Source organism: Balaenoptera borealis (genome assembly GCF_965194805.1).
Source record: "Balaenoptera borealis genome assembly, chromosome: 7".
In the NCBI taxonomy this organism is placed as follows: Eukaryota; Metazoa; Chordata; class Mammalia; order Artiodactyla; family Balaenopteridae; genus Balaenoptera; species Balaenoptera borealis.
The window spans coordinates 10,426,224-10,446,226 of record NC_138864.1 but is presented as its reverse complement, the minus strand read 5'-3'; the positions used below and the strand labels follow the sequence as shown (position 1 = coordinate 10,446,226).

General features: G+C 45.8%; 1 protein-coding gene across 6 annotated transcripts in view; it reads right to left on the bottom strand.

The window, feature by feature from the left end:
- The window catches only part of EGFR (epidermal growth factor receptor), a 190,842-nt gene that overhangs the window by 80,636 nt on the left and 90,203 nt on the right, over positions 1–20,003 (bottom strand). The window lies entirely within an intron of this gene.

Genomic DNA, 20,003 nt, shown 5'->3' with positions numbered 1-20,003 from the left:
GCTTTTTACCTCCTCTGTTGAAACAGCTTCTGAACGCCAGCGGCAAGGACAGCAGGACAGCCCCGTCCTCGGGTGCCTGATGGAAGAAGCTCACCTCTTCTCTGGTATCAGACCTTCATCCCCAAATCTACTCACGGCTGTGCACTCAGAGGTCTGGATTGCATGGGCTTTCCAAAGAGGACAGCGTGAAGAATTTCTGCTTTGACGTTCAGCTGGGGGCTTCCTTACCCTGAACGGTCTGAGACATTTCCCTATGTTGTAACACTTGGATCCGGTTCATGGAATCGTCCCCACTTTCAAAACAGATGACCTTCTCACTAGAAGATTCACTTATCTCTTTCCCCTCAGCCCCGTAAACCAGTCCAGCAAAGTCCTAACTTGCAACAAACAGGCAATTCACTCTACCAGACAACACAGTTATCTAATCTCCCAAAAATGACACCTGGCAAGTTTCTAACCATAATGCCATTTGACTCGTTTCCATCAACATTTCTTCTGACAAGCAATATTAATAATGCCTTTTAAGTCTGAAGGCTCCATAACCAGTGGAAAATAAAATAATAACAATTGGCTTCCTGACAAGCAGCCTCTGTTCCGAATGAGTGTTTGAAGATTGCCAGTGGAGTTCCCAGGAGAACGAACGAGCCCTTGCGTCATTCATCAAACGTTCACTGGCCCCAAATGCGTGCCAGGCCCTGTGCTTGTTACTGGAGGGGTGAATGGTCTTCGCCCTCACGGAGCTGACAGTCTGGGAAGAAAGACCGACACTAAACACAGGTGGGGATTCCTGACACCACTACTGATTTGCAGGGCAATGAGTAGATGCCTTTCCAGATGGGTGGTAGCCACATCAATGTCCTCATGGAGGTCATGCATTCTTTTCTCTATCAATGTGAACAACTTTCAGATGAAAGAGTGGAAGCGATTATTTGTCCAAGAAAGCAAGCACTTCCTTTTGCCATTAATCAAGTTGCCCAACACCCCTGCGGGCCCCTAACCTGGGAGGTGCAGCCGCTGCAGCGCGCTGTCACACACGGCGGGAGGACGGAGAGACACAACAACGCGAGGGAAAAACCCAGAACGCAAGCCTGCTCCGGCCAGGTGGACGGCCTGGGGCCCATCCAGGCTCACACGAAAGAAAAAGCGTCCCCAGTCATATCTAGCCACCCGATTAGAGCACTGACCTCAGCAATAATCAGACTCCAGGAGCTCAGGACACCGCTTCTCAAGCCCTGGAGGGCCTATGAATTACCTGAGATTTTGTTAAAATATACCACCAACAAGGAGAGATGAAGGAGACGGGAGAGAGCTGGGCCAGGGCAGTCCCCCAGGCCATGAGGCAAAAGTAGACACCACGTTGTCCAAAGCTGCAAAAGCTTGGAGCAGGTAAGAGGAAAGGCACGGACTAGATCTCAAATACAGAGGCAGTCTCCGAACCTTTCCCAGATGAGTTTCAGTGGCGTGGTGAGAACACACGGATTATATTCTGAGGAAATGCACACACTGGCTAGGAGGAGAACATGCACAGTGACAGTTTCTTCTCACATTTGCTGGGGTAAGACCATCTCTGACTCCATTGCAATTTGAAATTCTAGTTTCCAAGGATTAAACATTTGTTGGAGATATGCAACTTTAGAGCCAACATTACTTCCATATATTTTCCCCAACTTTACTCACGCATAATTAACAAATAAAAAGTATATCTATTTAGGATGTACAATGTGACGATTTAATAACACACATGTTATGAAATGATTGCCATAATTAAGTTAATACATCCATCACCTCACAGAGTTACCGCGCGTGTGTGTGTGTGTGTGTGTGTGTGTGTGTGTGTGTGGTGACAACACTACAGATCTACTCTCTTAGCAAATTTCAAGCACACAAGACAGTATTATTATCTATAGTCACCATGCATTTTTAAACACCCCAAAGGCTGCGTTGGGATCAGACACTTAGGTCATATCCTATCCTATCAAAGAAAGGGAGAGTCTGATGTTGAATTCTGGGCCTGTAATCTCACTGTGTTACATCTCATGGCAAAGGACTTGCAGACCATCACAGAGACTGTGCATGCAGAGAACAGAGTATTAGAGAAGTATTAGCATTAGAGAAGGCTTTCAAAAGGCCTGCATTTCACAGCATTCATATTCTTATCAGATTAGACAATATTATGAAATTAAGGTCTTAATAATGATACCTTTCTTGCAGTAATAAATGTAGTAACACTTTAATTGTAAAATGAGCAGTGGGGAAGGGGCAAGTGCTTGCAGGCTTACCTGAACTCCCCATGGACCTCTATTCTTTTCTCCTTGCCTTTGGAGCAAAGGTAGGATTTGTCAAAAATAAAAATAAAAACACTTTTGGAGTGTATTTTTAAACTCTAGCTTTCCAGTAAGAATCTGTAAAGTGAAACCACCAATTTTCCTGCCAGTTTGGCACCGAGAGCACATTTATGGGGACGATTTGGGCCTTCTGATCTGCCACTTCAGTGTCCCGCCACCCCTGGCGCCTTCCCGAGGGACCAGCTCACACCGCTGACCCCAGGGCTGTGAGTGACTGCCTGACTTGCCGTGTGCCGGTGGATGCGAACTTTCTGCAGCGCAGGCACTGTGTCTGCTGGACTTGCTGCGGCCGCGTCACTGACACCTGGTCGGGGGAGGGTGGCAGCTGATACAAGGCTGACCCAGTGGGAAGCAGCTTCCCCAGCAGTGGGCGGACCTGCTGGGCCCACCCTGCTCTAGCATTTCTGCTGAAAACCTGCAGGGGGAACTTCCTTCTAAGTATTTTATGAAGACAAATAAAGGATTCATTAATAAAAACTTAACGTGTGCTGGAGACTTGCGAAGCTCTCAACGGTGTGAGAGCGCACGTGCAGTTCCAACGTGGATTTATAGACGTGAAGGCTGGGGCGGGGGGCGTCAGCCCATTTCCTTGGTGTCCGTCAAGGGCATCCTACAAGACACCTGTGGACCAGTCTGAGAAGGCGGCCCATGGACGGTACCTGCTGCGGAGGGTCTGGGCGACTCCACAGAGCTCCTTCCCTTAGGACAGGGCCGTGACCCGGACGCACGTGTCCCCTCACTCAGTGCCCTGTCTCCAGGGTCGCCCTGGCTTTCCTAGGACCAAATGTTCCTCCACGCAGCAGCCGCGGCCAAAAGGCCTTCCGTTTTGACAAGCTGCCTTGTTTGATTCTTGCAGCTTAACTGTAACATGCTTCTTCTTAATCGTGGAAGTCAGAGAGGACGGGTTTTCCCAGAGGAGGAAATGCCCCTCCCTTCTAGAATGTTACATCTTTCTTTGGGTGCCATGAATCTCTCTTCCACTCACAAATTCATTCAATAAACATTTACTGATCTAAAATGGGGGCAAGGAAACCTTTAACCACACCCCTCTCGCACTTTATAAACCATTGGAATCAAAAGAGCAAATACATTTCCTTTCGAATTTGCTGAATAGTTGTCATTGGTATGAGAGGTGTTAGATTTATTGTGGACAAGATAGAAGTTATATTAATTGCATATGTCAGAAGTTATTTTCATTTTCATTACGGCTTAAATACAGATTTACGCTGTATTGACTAGAGGCACCAAACAGTGTGGGACCAGCACTAGTTCTGGAATCAGAGGGTCTGAGTTCTAGAAGCATCCAGGCCACAACCACCTGTAGGGTCTCGAGAGAGTCATTCTACCTCCTGAGGCTTAGTTACGGTTTAATGGAGTGAATTGTTGCGCTGGAGGATTTCCACGCTTTTTTTTTTTTGGCTGTTCTGTGCGGCATGTGGGATCATAGTTCCCTGACCAGGGATCAAACCCCTGTCCCCTGCTTTGGAAGCATGGAGTCTTAACCACTGGACGGCCAGGGAAGTCCCCACGTTCTCTTTTAAGTGTCATCCTCTAGGATTTAGGGAATGGCCCTGGGAAAAGTGTGAAGATTCATATCGTCTAGGGAGAGGACAAAGCAAAGAGACCACATGTCAGCTCATGGCCCTTGGCCAGAGTTGACTGTGGCCCATGGCCTTACACAACCCTCACGCTTTGCTGAAGAATACAAGCTTTTCTGTAGCAAATGTGAATTTTTAAAAAATCTGCAGGGAGTGGGGTATAAACAACTAACCATTATTGAATGTAGTGCCTCAGGCCTTTTCTGTTTTCTGACATTATGTCATTTAATCTTCACTTAATCCTGTCCTTTATTCCAATTTTACGAAAGGAGAAACCGAAGTTTAAAGATAAGCTACTCAGTTGACAAAGGGAGAAGCAATATTCAAGCCCATCTCTGCCTTATAGCCTGTTCCAGGTCCCATGCTGCCTCCTTGGCATAAAGGCTATATTTATAAATTTAAGAAAATTAATTAATTTTAAGAAGGTTAATGAATACTGACTTTCACCATTAGATTTCCAGGAGCACAGTCATCAGAATAGTTAAAATAAGAAAATCAGACAACAGAAGCATCGGGGCAGATCCAGAGCACCTGAAACTTTCAAACACTGCAGGTGGAGTATGGTTTGCTAGAACCACTTCGGAAAATTTTTTTGTAATATCTATTAAAGTAGAGCAAACCCACACCCGACGACCCAGCAATCCCTCTCCTAGGTACCCAACAGAAATGCAGAGGAGTGCACCCAGAAACACGTGCGACAGTATTCACTGTCTCATAACTGCAAAAAAGAGAGTAACTCAAACGCCCGTCAATGGTAGATGGACAAATGCAGTGTAGAATTCTCTCATAATGGACTATACAGCTGCGAAGGAGAGAAATACAACTCCATAGAACAACATGGACAATTCTGAACACATAATGTTGAGTGAAAGGAACCAGACCCACCAGAGTACTTGCTGGATGATTCCATTTATACAAAATTCAAGAATAGGCAAAACCAATCCATGGTATTAGCATTAAGATACTGGTTACCATGCCCCAGAAGGAGACACAAGAGGCTTGTGATCCTGATCTGGGTGCTGGTTACAAAGGGGGGTTTGGTTTGTGAAATTCATCGAATCGCACCCCTTTGATCTGGGCACTTTTCTGACTCTACGTGATACGTGAATTGAAATTTTCCTTGAAAAAATTCTAGGACTGCTGCTCCCTATAAGAAAAGCTGCCTGGGTTGAACAGAATCCCCCGTCAGGAATCAGGCTTTCCGAAGGGGCCATGCATGGGGCTGGCAGAACACACGAACAGGAGATGCCCGCGGGGGCCAGGACAGTGCGGTGAGCTCAGGACCCTTCACGGCCTCTCACCAAGTCACCTGCAAAAGAGGACAGCTGCCAGGGCTGCAGTTCTGAGCACAGTGTGGGCACAGAAATCTCTCACCTACCCTGGGTCAGAAGCAGAGAGGGCCTGGACGTTCCCCGCCCTTGAGATCAGGGATCCACCTGCACGGAGAGGCGTTTAAACAAAGAACACGCCTGGTTCTCTCAAATCCATGCCGTCAAGTCTCCCTTTTCCCAGGGCAATCTCTCCTTTCTAGCACGATTAAGCTGTATTTTCAAGCGTCAAACAAGTAAGGTTATAACAATAACCGTGGACCCACACACTCTGCCCCCTCTTCCAAATTGAGGAAGCTAATAAAACACCCTGAACCCTGACTTGCGGACACTTCTTTCCAACTTCAGACGCTTATCTGTGTTTTGGGACCCTGTGCATCTTCCTACACACACCTGCTGTCATTTAAAACATAAAATTTTGACAATACATGATTGCCCTGAGGATTATAGAGTTTACTGAGGTCAACCTCCATTCCAGTTATGCAGTCCAGGGGTCAACCAGTCCAAGTACCCAGCAACGACACCGGCATGTCGTTGTGCAAGTGGAGGTACATGGAAGAGGGAAGGGCACGCAGGAAGTTCTCCATGTAACGGACAGAGTTGATGTAAATACATTCCCGAGTCTGATTAGCAGTAGCCTGAGCGTCTGAAGGGAACCTGTGGGTGGGGAGTGAAACCTTCAGGAACCCGCGTCCCGCGGTCCCAGGGGCCCCTGTGCCAGGCCTGAGGGATTCCTAACAGCCTCCGCCTCCGAGAAGGCTTCCAGGAAACCCTTCAGATTTACAGATCTGTGAGTCACTCTGCAATCCTGTGACTGATTACAGGATCTATTTTTAAAAGGCAGAAGCGTTAAAGTCTTAGGTAATGATAAATATAACTTCTTCAATGTGATACAGGACAATACACATTTATTAAACAGAATTCATAAAAATAGCAACCACTGAGTAGGTACTCTGTGTGGGCACCGTGCATGGTGTTTCTGCAGTTATCCTGGTAGGTAAGATCCTGCTTCACAACAAGCCTATCGTGGCGTTAAGAGATCATGCCTGTCAAGAGCCTGATGCACTTTTATTGTACTTTTGTCTAAGTAGAGTCTTGGTGATATTTTAACTTAGGGTATTTTTTGAAATCATCTTAGGTTTTCAGGTAAACTTAAAGAATAATAAATAAAAGGCTGCAATGTTTCATTATTTCTATGAAATTTCCTTCTCTCAAAGGCTGATATTTACATAGCTTGTAACAATGTATTTCATTCTTTTTGAAATGCCAGGAAAGACCCCCCCAGAAACACACATATGAAGACTTCGAGTCTATTGGACAGGGTGCCATAGACGAGAATGAATTCTCCAACTACATCAAATCCAATGGTTCCTTATGATAAAAATTAGAAATGGACATTTTTAAAAATAGTATTTGTTTAAAAAATTGCTGAATGTCCAATATTAAGAAACTATTATAAATAAAGGATTGCGCATAGATATAAAATTGAGTGCTCTAACAATGAAACATCTTTTTAAAACATTAAATGCTACAGAAAAATCTCAGGATATACTGTTAATGAGTAAAAAACACTTATACATACTAATCTGTTAACAGTGGTTGTCTCTGGACGCCAAGGTTTTTATTTACTACATGGCCATTTTCCAGGACGGCCATGTCTTACTTTTTAAATGGAAGACAAGGTATTAAGTGCTGAGAGAAAGGGAAGCACCATTCTCAGTGTCTCTGGGGGGGCATTTCCCCCCCAACCCCGGGAACCTTCAAACCCCCGCCCCCAAGGCAGGGCCCAGACCTGGGAAACAGCCAGTCGGGTGAGCCTGGGCCAGCAGCGTTTCTTCAAAGCTCCCCAGGTGGCCCCAGGCTACCACCGTAAGGCATGTGTCCTGCTTTCTAGAGGTCTGCGGGCCTTTGGGTGGGACTTGAACTCCTATCAAAACATTCCAGAGCCCATACACAGCCCTGTTTCTTACCAATTCACCTTGGGGTCTCTGTCGCAGATAAATTGCTTGTATCAGAATTGAAGTTCTGTGAATATACGGGGGCTAGAATGTTGAACAAAAGCTGGATTTCTGAGGTATGTTTTTGGATCAATAGTGAACCTAATTAAAGCTTTCAATGAATTTCCCCTTATTGATTCCTTATTGGAGGACGTCCATTGAAAAACTATCGGGAATGTGGAAAGAAGGTGATTTACTTGTCTACAGGGCAAAAGCATAACGTTTATACACATCCAAGACTTTCCACACTTTCAGAGGAACTGAAGCTGAGTGACAAACCTGACTCGCGCGAACCTTTCCGTGTGCGAGGGAATCACTGTTCTGCCCGCCCAGGCGCTTCTCTTAGCGCTTTGGCTCCAGGGTCTGGTCCAGCTATCCCCTCATTTCACTCGCCAAAGTGTGCTAGTTTGGAGGGAAAAATGGTATGGACATCCTGAATCTACAGGGCATAATTTCATCTTCCTTTGATGACTGCCCCAGGATCACCAGGATAAAATGAGACCTGTCTTTAGAAGATGGGACCGGAACCCAGGGACTTGGGCGGCAGTTCCTGCATGACTGTCAGGCTGTGCGTCTGATGAAAATCACACAGGACTGAAGGTCAGGAGACAGATTCCAGGGCTGGCTCTGCCACGAAGTGCCCGGGCGACCTGGGCCGGTTACAAAAGCCCTCTGGACAGCAATTTCATAGCCTAACAAGGATCGTCGTGATGTCACATTTTAGACAGTATTTTGCAGCCCCTCTTTCTTGTTTTTCAACTCTAGTAGCAAGCCTCGTAGGAAGACCCCCTCTCACCTTTCATGGGAGGTGACCGAGGCCCAGGTGGGCTTTCTGATTCGGATCCGTGCAGCCCTTCCTTCCTCAACGCTTCCCCATCTGCGCAGAGCCTGCCACAGAGCCCCACGGGGCTCATTCTGAGGCCACGTCCAGACGATGCTAAAGGCCTTGATTGAAAGTGACAACCCCCAGCTAATCGTCTGTTTGTTTTGACTGCGAATTATGGGTTTGAGCAATGGCCCCCTCCCACCAGCTGCCTGGTCACCAGGCTGTCGTGTCCCCATAGTTGGCCCAAGATTCTGTTGCCCGCCGTGACCACGGGACCAGGGAGGACACAGAGCGGCGGCCGTCAGAATGTCCCCAAGATCGTGTTGATGTCACTGTGAATATCCATGAGATGCAGACGGGTGGAACACTCATTTTGTGTGGGTTTTTTCATATATCTTTGGGAGGTCACTGTGGCACACAGGTTAAAGGCTTGCTGTTATTGCGGTGGGCTTTTTCCAGCCTGAAAAGGAGGAGGTAAAGGGCAGCTGCCCTTTTGCCCACGAATCCTGTGCACTGCTCAGCAGAGGGCTTTCAGGTAAGGCTGGGGTTGGCAGCGGTCACGGAAGAGTCCAGCTCTAGCTCTGCCAGGCCTTAGCGCGAGCTGTCAAGCCACCCCTCCAACCCCATCCCCCCAAGCCCCTGCACCCCCTAACAGCAGCTCTGGGGTGCCCTCAGGCGGAGGGAGACGATGTGGACAAAAGCACTTAGCACAATGTCTGGCACAGGGGAACTATGATTGGGGTACACCTTTCACTTTTTCCCTGTTTTAAAAACCTTTCCGGGCTTCCCTGGTGGCGCAGTGGCTGAGAGTCTGCCTGCCGATGCAGGGGACACGGGTTCGAGCCCTGGTCTGGGAGGATCCCACGTGCCGCGGAGCAACTAGGCCCGTGAGCCACAACTACTGAGCCTGCGCGTCTGGAGCCTGTGCTCCGCAACAAGAGAGGCCGCGATAGTGAGAGGCCCGCGCACCGCGATGAGGAGTGGCCCCCGCTCGCCGTAACTAGAGAAAGCCCTCGCACAGAAACGAAGACCCAACACAGCCATAAATAAAATAAATAAATAAAAAGAATTAAAAAAAAAAACAAACCTTTCCTTTTAGTGGCACCATCCTAAGCCCTCCTAAATGTGGCATTTCCACGGTGTTTACCTGGTGGGCCACTGACGTAAGAGGCCAGGCCTCTCCCCAGGGTAACACTCCTCTATTTGATCTTATCTTATTTAACTGAACACATTTACTCTTGAGGTGAGGCCAGCACACCTAACGGTTCAAATCAAGGAACTCATCTCTATAGGATTTTATTCAATCTGGATAGTAACAATATTTTTAGTGCTTTTTAGACCACATTTTAGGCAATTTTAAACCTCAGACATTCACTGCTGCATTTTATTCAAGAAGGCTGGTAGGTCCTCCTGGGAGCCTGTCTGAATCCGTGGAAACAGCAGGCTCAGGAAACGGAAATCCAAGTCTAATAAGAAAAAGGTGTGAGGTAAGAAAAAACAGCCAAGGAAGCAGGAAGAAACCTGACTCACTGGGCAGCTGCCCCAAACCTGTTACTGGGGGTTGAAATCATACCCTGGTTGATTGAGCCCAAACCACAAAGTGTCTAACGAACGAAGCACAGCACTTGCAGCTCTGGTCACTTTGCTGTTGGACGGTTGGAGCTGGAGGACCTGGCTGGCCAGCTCAGGGGTGCTCGCATTTGGTACCTAACCCAGCTGGCAGGAATCTTGGGAAGAGTACGGGCAGCTGTCTGCTAGCATTCAGCAAGTCCAAATCCAATTGCTATGGTTTCTGAATCAGTTCCTGGGATATAAATGGAAGGGGGAAAAGGGGCAATGATGTTTCCAAGAATAAAAGCAGTGTAAGTCTGGAAACTCCCCAAAACTCTACTCACTGGGAGGAAGCTTTTCTGAAGGCACTTGAATCCCCTTCAGTTCTGCATACTGCCAATGGAAAATGAAATCACTCCCTTCTTGGCTCTGAAACGGTTCTCTAGCTACTTCACACCTGGGCCCAAGATCTGCCAGGGGCCAGCTGGTCATTGTGCAGAGTCTGGTGGCTGATGGCCAGAAAGAGGCAAGAGAAAGGAAAGCGGAGCTAAAATTGGTCCCAAATACAGTCTGAAAAGCAGTATTTGAAATTCGACTTCCGGGTGTGAACAGGAAGCAACATGGAAATGCAGTAATTACAGGACTGAGAGTGGCCTCAGTCCCTGATTCTGTTCACGCACATACAGTCTCTTATGAATATCTTAGGTTATGGATACATGTTAATTGAGCTCTCTCTCTCTCTGTATATAACTAAATAATCTTAAGACACTTAAGATTTAAGGCAAAGGCCTATAAATGATTGAGGGCGGTGCTGATGCAAACCTTGGTTTGTGCCCAATCTCTGCTGCCTTTCCCCTGGTGGGGCTGGGAGGGCTGCCCCAACAACCGGCCTGTCCCTGCAAGGCTGGACGGGCTTGGCTGCAGGAACACAGACACACACTTCTGTGCTGTCACCTAATGGGGATTAGTGGGGATGGATTCACAGAGCCATCTCTCTCTATCGAGACCCCTTGTCTCTCTCTGGAAATTCTCATGAGATTCGTAGAAAATCTCCTCTCCTACCCTCTTCCCCCACAGACACTTACAGTGATAATATCACTCCTCTTGATATCTGTTTACATTGTTATACCTCTCAATTTCTGCTATCTTTTTACACCCCCTAGCATACTTCCACATTTGGTTATCTAGGTGACCTTGTTCTCAGCGGAGGGCTAGCTTGCCGGAGTTCCTGCAAGGAAAATACACAACCAGCCTTGGAGGAGTACCCAGGTTTTCTCTTCCTTCAGAAGTTCACTGGAGAACAAGTTCGGTACTCATTCAAAAAGAGAATGTTTTTATATGCCTGTTTTTGTTTGTTGAAATACCAAAGGCCTCTTTGTCATGCAAATAAACACACATCCACAGTCCTAGGCTCAACAGATTAATAGAATCTATCCTTTGAGACAAAAGTTTACACCTAAGCCAAGAGGAAGAATCACTTTAAGGTCTGAAAAGGATTTAAGTCCTTCTGCAAAGGTAATTTTCTGACTAACAATGACTCATATGGGAAAGAGAGGAAGGCTTTGCATTACTGCGTCAGGACCTGTCTCATCTTGCTTTCTGCTTGGTCTCCGGCCATAGGATCCCTTGTAACCAAGCACTGTGCTTTGTGCCTTGTACCGACCCTTGGTTTTTTTTGAAGACGGCCATGAGGCCACAACCTCAAGGCAGAAATCAGCCTGAAGTTACTGTTATCTGGGAACACAGTGCGATGCCCGAAGATCTTTCACTCCTCCAGATATTCCTTACGATTCTCCCGACACGGATGTAAGTCTCCCAGTGTAACTACAGTAAAATTTGATCCTTGGGAAGAACGTGAGTCCTCGAGGATACCTTTTGTTTGGATTACATCCATATATTTGATGTTGAAAGAGACTTTAAATAACATTGCAGATCCCATAATTTCATCCTCTGTGTATATTAATATATTCCCTTTCTAACTTCCAAGGCTGTGGGATTTACTTGCCTCATAAGGCAGCCTGTTCTTCATTTGGGCCTTTACTGTTTATCTTATTAAATGCTGTCCTTCATCCTTCTTCCCTTCTAGTCACTCTCTATCACAGTACCCTATTTTTTTTTTTCAACCATCATTGACCAGTATCATTAAGTTCCTTTTTCTTTTGTAAGTTTACTTCTGCATTTTCTGTTTTCCGAACTAAAATGTAAGCTCCACGAGAGCAGGCAACTGGTCAGGCCTGTAATCCTGCTGCCAGGGTGCTCTGTACATCGTTTCTAAGCCTACAGAAGCCGCGCTTGGAGTCTGGCCCCGGCCCCGCCCACCCCCAGCCCCGCCTCCCTGCAGGTGGAGTCCGTTCCTGCCCTGGAGAAACGCTCTTTGAAGATTTGAGGATGGCGGTCCCATCTGCAGCCCCCTCCCCATCTCTCCTGTCAGGACTAAATAGCCTCAGCTCTTTCAACTGTTATTCACGAATCCCGGGCAGGCTACGTTTCCTCAGTCTTAGCCTAGTTTCGCACCTTCTTAAAATGTAACGCTTAAAACTCTCACAAACCTTTGACCAGATTTCACTTCCAGGAATTATCCAACAGAGACTTACCTAAGTGCATAAAAATGTATGAACAAGGATGCAACCTCTTCTAGAAACAAGCCAAATATCCAACAATAGGGGCACATTCTAATCCTGGTATACAGGGTGGCTATTAAAAGAAGGCATCCACCTGGAATCTGCTCAGGTTGTAGTACGAAGTTAAAAAGAAAAAAGGAACTTTTAGAACACGATTACAAACATGAGTTACGAACTCTAAATTATAGGTTAGAGCATGGATATGATTCTATTTTTGTTGAAAATTCATTACGTATACCCACCTCTCTCTCTCTCTCTATATATATATATACACACACGTATATACATATATACATACACACACACATATATATGTCTCCATACACACACGTATATGCTATATGAAAGGCAAAATTTGGGGGAAAGCTATAAACTTGTTATTTCTCAGTTGTGTGGGGATAGGTTTATGGGGATTTTTACTTTATGTCATATATTTCTATAATTTTTGAAGTTTTAAAAATATATATGTATACATAATTATAAGGTTACTTGGAATATCAGAAAAGCAAAATGTTACTCCAGGAGAGGTTTGGCGAGGGAAGCAGGCCAGCACCAGTTCCTCGTTTGCTCTGAACACCAGCCATCCTTCCATTAATTCATAAGAGGTGCTCAAGGTGTGTTTTGGAACGCAGAGGGTAAGTCTGCACGAAGCTTGCAGGCAACCACAACTCCTGGTCTGTCCACCTCCCGGCCCGCACTTCTCAGAAGAGTTGACATATAGTCATTTCCTATCGCTCGTGGCTTTTCTAGGCTCCTACATGAAAAATAGACTAGCTCAGGGTCAGAGAATTTTGTACTTGGAATGAGTCATAGTACAGCTAAGAATCACCTTTCAGAAGTTCTGCCAACTTAAAAAGAATAGAACTTTTGTTTCAACTTCATCTTTCAAGGATAACGCCTGAAGAGGAAATACAGAGCTTTGTAAGAAACCCAGTGGGATCCAGTAAAAAGATGTTTCATTTACACAGCAGTGGAGTTGTTTTCCAGTTATTCTTTGCTTATTGACATTTTTATGCATAGTGTAACACAGTGTTACCGTTTGCATGGATTTTAAATATTTTTCTTAGTTTGCAAATCATTTATTTTGCAAGTACGCCTGTCTTTTCAGTAGTTTGTTTCAGATAATGGGGGGGGGGGGAATCTAGTGAGTGGGCAAATTCTCTCCAGAAAATGTATAGGCACTTGTGCAAAAATCATCCCACAATTTCATATGCAAACACTGTTCTATCTCCAAATCTGTGGCCTCTGGAATTTGGAAGTCAAATGTACTCTGGACAAGCGGAATTCACTCCTGTGCTTTATGATGCACTCAGTCTGGCAGGACATGGCTGGGACATTACAAGATGCTGAAAAAGTAGGAACTCTGATATTTCTCACTCGCTGCAGCATTCACTCCTCACATATTCCCTTTCTTTTGGGTTATAATGCCAATATTTCACATGAAATTCATTAAACGTGAACACCTGAAATAGTAAGAGATTTTTTTATATCACTTAACTCTGTAGGTGCTACTGAAAACAAAACCAAACAAAAAAACTGGAAAATAGTCTATATCACTAATTAACAAGACCTAATGGGCATTTTCCTTCACTGTGGAATCATATTCTTCTAGTGATCATTTGCTTGTCATGCAGCTTGCTAACGGAAATAGGAAAAAAAATATACACCAAGTATCAGGAACAAAAAATGGGGAGAAAGAGGAAGTGACATACGGGAGGAAAGCCATTTGTTACAACATGAACTATTTTGTGTAAACAATGAGAATGCCTGGGCTTTAATAAACCAGATGCTGCCAGATTATGCTTAATATATATTTTTTCTGACAAAGCAGACTTACTTTTCCTGTATTGTAATTTTACTTAGAAAAACACAAGGTTGGAAATACATATGCATGTTTTATATGCAAATATATTATACATATATTTAACATGTTCATTATGAAAACGAATTCAGGAACATCCGAGTTAGAACTGAAGACAATTCCATGGTTAATAGGGTAATGCCTTGACTCCTAGACTTTTAACAAGATCTCTAAACACCACTTTTTAAAAACTGATTGTAAAATATGCATTTTACAACGCAGGTGTTGAGGAATAATTGATACACTGCTGCATTAAGGATACGTATTGACAGGATGCAACAAAATTCCAGAGTTTGGGGAAAACGTCTTAGGATTAAAGTCTGGAAAGTCACTTTGTATTAATCAAGTCTAGACTTTCACATGAGATGACTAATTTGAAAGGTTTTACTTTAAGTCTTTGATAAAAGGTAAAATTTCCCTCAGGCCTGTGGGCTGTGAAGTACACAGTGCATCCCTGGACGTGCAGAGTGATGTTTAAAGGAAACAGGACTGAGTACTGATACACAACCACTGGACCACTTGGTGCCCCAAGAAATGAGATCGACTTCAAGTTAGGAGCAGGGCAAAATGCATCATGAAATACAGAGATACAGCTGCAAATAAGAAGGGAAAAGATGGGCATGGCCCACTGGCGGGACATCTAGGCAGGACGACACTCCTGGTGACTCCTGACTCAGGGCCAGAAGTGCTCTAGCGCATCCCTGAACTGAGAGTGGGCGTGAACAAACAGTGAGCCCCCGACCAGTGCTGGGAGGGGATGAGTAAGCATCTATGTTTATCTTCACTATCCAGCCACGTACTACCAGAGTTACCCGCGTCTCTGGGCTCCGCATCTGGACACAAAGCTTCTACCTGCTCTTCAGAATGGCCGTGGCCCTGGCTTTCTACTGAAGTGGTCCAGCTCGGCCCTGACCTGGGTCTCTGGATCTCCTGGGGCCTCTATGTACTACCTCAAATACCTCCTTTAACGAAGTCCTGAATTTTGTTGTTATCAGGAAAGAGCTAAGAAATTCATGTGACAGCCTTCTTATATCATGCTTAAAACTTTTATTACTTATTCTCACCATCCTACTTCTTTCAGAGGAAAGAATAAAAATAACTAGTTCTTAAAAACCCACTCATCAAATGAACATTTATTTAAAATTGTCTTATCTATCAAATAGATCTTTCTACCAAAACAGCTAAATTCAAAGTTTATACATTTGGGGGCTTCCCTGGTGGCGCAGTGGTTGAGAATCCGCCTGCCAATGCGGGGGACACGGGTTCAAGTCCTGGTCTGGAAAGATCCCACATGCCGCGGAGCAACTAAGCCCGTGAGCCACAACTACTGAGCCTGAGCGTCTGCAGCCTGTGCTCTGCAACGGGAGAGGCCGCGATAGTGAGAGGCCCGCGCACCGTGATGAAGAGTGGCCCCCGCTTGCCACAACTAGAGAAAGCCCTCGCACAGAAACGAAGACCCAACACAGCCAAAAATAAATATAAAAATAAATAAATAAATAAATAAATAAAAGATTACTATTAAAAAAAAAAGTTTATACATTTGGAATAACCTTAAATATAAATGAACTTTAGAGTAAAATCAGGATTCCTTTTCTATGCATGGGCTCTGCGTTCTAACGTGGGTGAACCTATGCTCTGTGATTTACCTGGATGTTGTCAGCCCCTTTAGAGACAGGTACAGGTGGTCCAGCTCTGCGCCCAGGGCTCCGAGGGCCCCTCATGCTGTGACCGTGCCTTATTCACTACATGTACCACTTATGCAGGAGCTGTTTTCATGGTGAAAAGGAGAGAAACAACTCATGTCTACATGTAGGCACTGAAACGACTAGACCCAGATTCTCCCTTCCCCCCACCCCCCCCACCGCCAACTTTATCGAGGAATAACTGGCAAATCTAACTGCATACATTTCAAGAGTATGATGTGATGCTTGATATACATATGCATTGAGAAATGATTACCAAGATCAAGATCACCTCCCATAGTTAAACTCTTTTTTTGTCTGTGTGATGAAAGCACCTAAGATCTACTCTCAGCAAATCTCAAGTATACAATACTGTGTTACTAACTGCAGTTACCAAGCCGCACGTTAGATCCTCTGAACAAATTCCTCTTAAGACTGAAAGTCTGTACCTACATCTCCCCATTTCCCCCTCCCTCTGACCCAATTTCTCTTTCATCATAGAAGGCATGTCTAACACTCTGTTTTACAAATAAGTTATAGAGTAAATCCCTCTCTTGTAACAACAGGAAACTGACTGACAAAATCACTTAGAATGAGATTAAAAAAAAAGTAAAACAGCAAGTGAACTAGTTCCCCCTCTAGTACCTGAAGCAGTGAAGGCACACCCTGTCCTTGGTTTCCCGAAGTACATGGAGCCACATTGTAATCGAATGTGTTATTCCTGCCTAAGTGTTTGACATCAGGGGAGACAGCTAAAAATGAGTGATAAGGGGAAGGATGCAACAACTGCAAGATCATAACAATAACTTAAAATACCGATTATACTCCAAATCCTCAAATCAAGGTCAAACATCCATTGTACAATTCATTTTTAAAGGGGCATCATTGTAGTATAAATTGACCATATTAACCAAAAAAAAGTTATTAATCATTAATACTATTTCTATCATGGAAAAGTTTACTAACCCAAATTCCCTGCCCCCTGCCCCCACTTTTCTTCCATTTGAGTAGCTTTCTGAGAGCAGCTGATCTGTCTTAGATCAAATGAAGCCAAAGCATAAACAATAAATTGATTCTAAATCACTTTCCCTGCCAGGCTGCCCACTTCCTACTTCACTGGAAAGCAACAGAAAAAAACAAAAATAAAAACAAAACAAAACAACAACTCAAAAAAACAAACTCCACAGGGTCACTAACATGGGTTTTGAATGGAAGGAGTCAGTGCTTCCGCAGAGTTGCTGGGCTGAGCCCTGCCTCACCGTGGGGCGGGAGCTGGGAGGAGAAGGCAGACGGGCCCACTTGGCTGCGATTCAACACACCCAGCATCTTTGTCCCGAGAATACAAAGTGAGGCTAACCACCGTGGATCATGTAGCATATACTGGGTACCGAGTACCATGCACATCCTTGGAATTCTTAAGATAACTACCTCCATAACTGGCCCTAGTTTTTCTTAATTTATAGATGAGAAAAACGAGACTCAAGGAAATGACCTTGCCAAGGTCACAGAGCATGTAGCAGCTGGGGTGGGATTTAAACCCAGTCTGTCTCAGCATCCTACGTGACTTCAAAACTCCATCTACCCAGATGTCACTCATCCACGGCAGACATGCAGAAAAGCTGGAACCCATGTGCGTGGGCCTCAGTCCAGCTTGGCAGGTCGTCACCTCCGTGGCCTTGGTATATTTACCTAGACTCTCTAGGCCTCCGTTTTCTCCTGCTGAATTGCTTACAATGCTTTTTGCCACAAAGGGTTGTTAATGAGACCCTGAAGCTCACATGCCAGTGCCTATCACACAGTAAGCATTTGATACACATTTCCTATTCCTATTAGCTACAGATGTTCTTTTATCCTCAGCACGTCCGTGGGTGCTTCTGGGTGGGCATAAGCACTACAGATCCTATAAATGGGGTTTTGATTCAGGCAGAGATTAACACTGCTGTTTTTAATATGAGCACAGGCACTTCTACCCTCGGGCATGAAAAAATAAAAATAAAACAATGTAATGCAAGTAATACATTTTTAGAAACTATATCATTCAAGAAAAATTAATTTTCGTGAATTGAAAGATGTGAACTTCCCATACAGCATCCTTTATTCTTGTAACCAGAGATGACAAAACTTGTATGAGGGCTTCCCTGGTGGCGCAGTGGTTGGGAGTCTGCCTGCCGGTGCGGGGGACACGGGTTCGAGCCCTGGTCTGGGAGGATCCCACATGCCGCGGAGCGACTAGGCCCGTGAGCCACAATTACTGAGCCTGCGCGTCTGGAGCCTGTGCTCCGCAACGAGAGGCCGCTACAGTGAGAGGCCCGTGCACCGTGATGAAGAGTGGCCCCCACTTGCCACAACTAGAGAAAGCCCTCGCACAGAAACGAAGACCGAACACAGCCATAAATGAATGAATAAATAAATAAATGAATAAAAAAAAAAAAAACTTGTATGAATAGCTCCCAATCAAGAGACAGGTTCCAGAATATTTATAGGTTTCCTGCAGGACATTATTCTACAGATTCTTGTGTTTGGAAGAACGTAGTCTGATGTCTAAACTTCCTTGACAATATTCCTTGCTCAGATTCAGACACCACCATCCACTGGTACCTTGTTCTTCCCAAAGCACGCTACCTACACAGCTCTGTCTGTACAAACTTTCTTCCTTAGATTGAGCTTCAGGTGAAATATGCCAGCTTTCACTCCCTCTCTTAATGTGACACTACAGGTTCCTGAATGTCCAGTTAATTTTGCAAGGGTATCTTTACAAGAACGCATTAGAGAGTGTTAGGAATGTAGAGACATTTTAAGGCATATTAAAATTATGAAGTGCAATGAGGCCATCTAGTTAACTAAACCATAATATTAATTAGCAAAGATGTGGTGGCTGATAGGATTTCATGGATTCCCGTAGGGTAAACAGAGCCTGTTGACAGAGTGTTGATTTCTAAGCAGATGAGGGTAGCGGAGTTAACCACGTACAACTCAGCCTTGGTCAACATCTGTGCCACGATCCAGTAAATAAAGCCATAGAAATCACTATGAAACACTGGGATTCGGAACTGTATGTGCCGGGTGGCAGGATCGGATCCCAGGCGTCAAGAAGCTAGAATGAAGGAGTGTTGATAACAGCGTTAATTTTAAAAGGGGCAAATGACAAGTGCTTTACTTAGGTTCCCAAACCCCGACATACCAGGATAGCAAGCAGCAGCCGGGAGGGGGCAGCAGAGGTCGGGGGGCTGCTTGGGAAGCATGGGGTCCCTTGGGCAAGTGACAAAGTGTGGCAGGAGCCATCAGCTGGTTGCAGGGAGGGGGCTTCTCAGCCTCGGGAAGAGGACGCTCAGCTGTCTTTAAACTGGGGGGTTGGCACGAAGAAAGAAGGCGTCACGTGTGGTGTCGGAGGGCCAGAAGAAAGGTGAGGCGGGGACACAGATAATGTACTAATGACAAAAATTTTTTAAAAAATGATTAGAGCTGCTGAAAAAGGTGGCACACAGATTGTCTCGGGTAGCGGTGAGGTCCCTGCCCTTGGCAGGGTTCACGGACTTCAGGCCCGGGGCAGCCCTCCCGGACCTGAGGCCCAAGCCGCTCAGGCTGCTGCTTCCTGTCGCGTGTCCCACAAGTCCAGGACCCCAAGGACTCCGCGCTCTAAGAGGGCGGAAGCCGCGATCCCCCTCCTGGACCTCGCGCACCGCAGCTGTGAGCAGGGTCACCGCGGTGCACAGCTGTGGTGGCTCTGAGACAATTTAGAAAGCAGACAGCTGGGGGGGAGGGGAGGTCCTGTAGGCTCGGCTCTCTTGGGGGCCCGCCCACCGAACCCGGGGGAGCTGGCCAGATGGAATCAACACCGCTGTTTACACGGAACATCCTGGCTCGGAGGGGATGGGGCGCGCACGGCACAGCTGTGATTGGAGCCCTTCGCGACGGGCAGCCCACGGTGCAGGGAGCGGGGCCTTCTCAAAGCACTTGACGTAGTTAACATTAGCAAACAGGCCCGCGGCAGCTTGGTGAAGGCTTGTGATCTTCTAGTGCTTTCCTTTCTCGAGGAGCACGGAAGGGTGCTCAAGGAGCATGTCCCCCGGGGGAAGGGCTGGAGGTGCTTCAAGGCTGGCTGGCCGTGCACGCTGGCCACCGAGGCCACAATGAAAGCCCACTTCTTTTTGACAAACCTGGCTTGCACGGAGAGCTCCTAGACCCAGCGGCTCT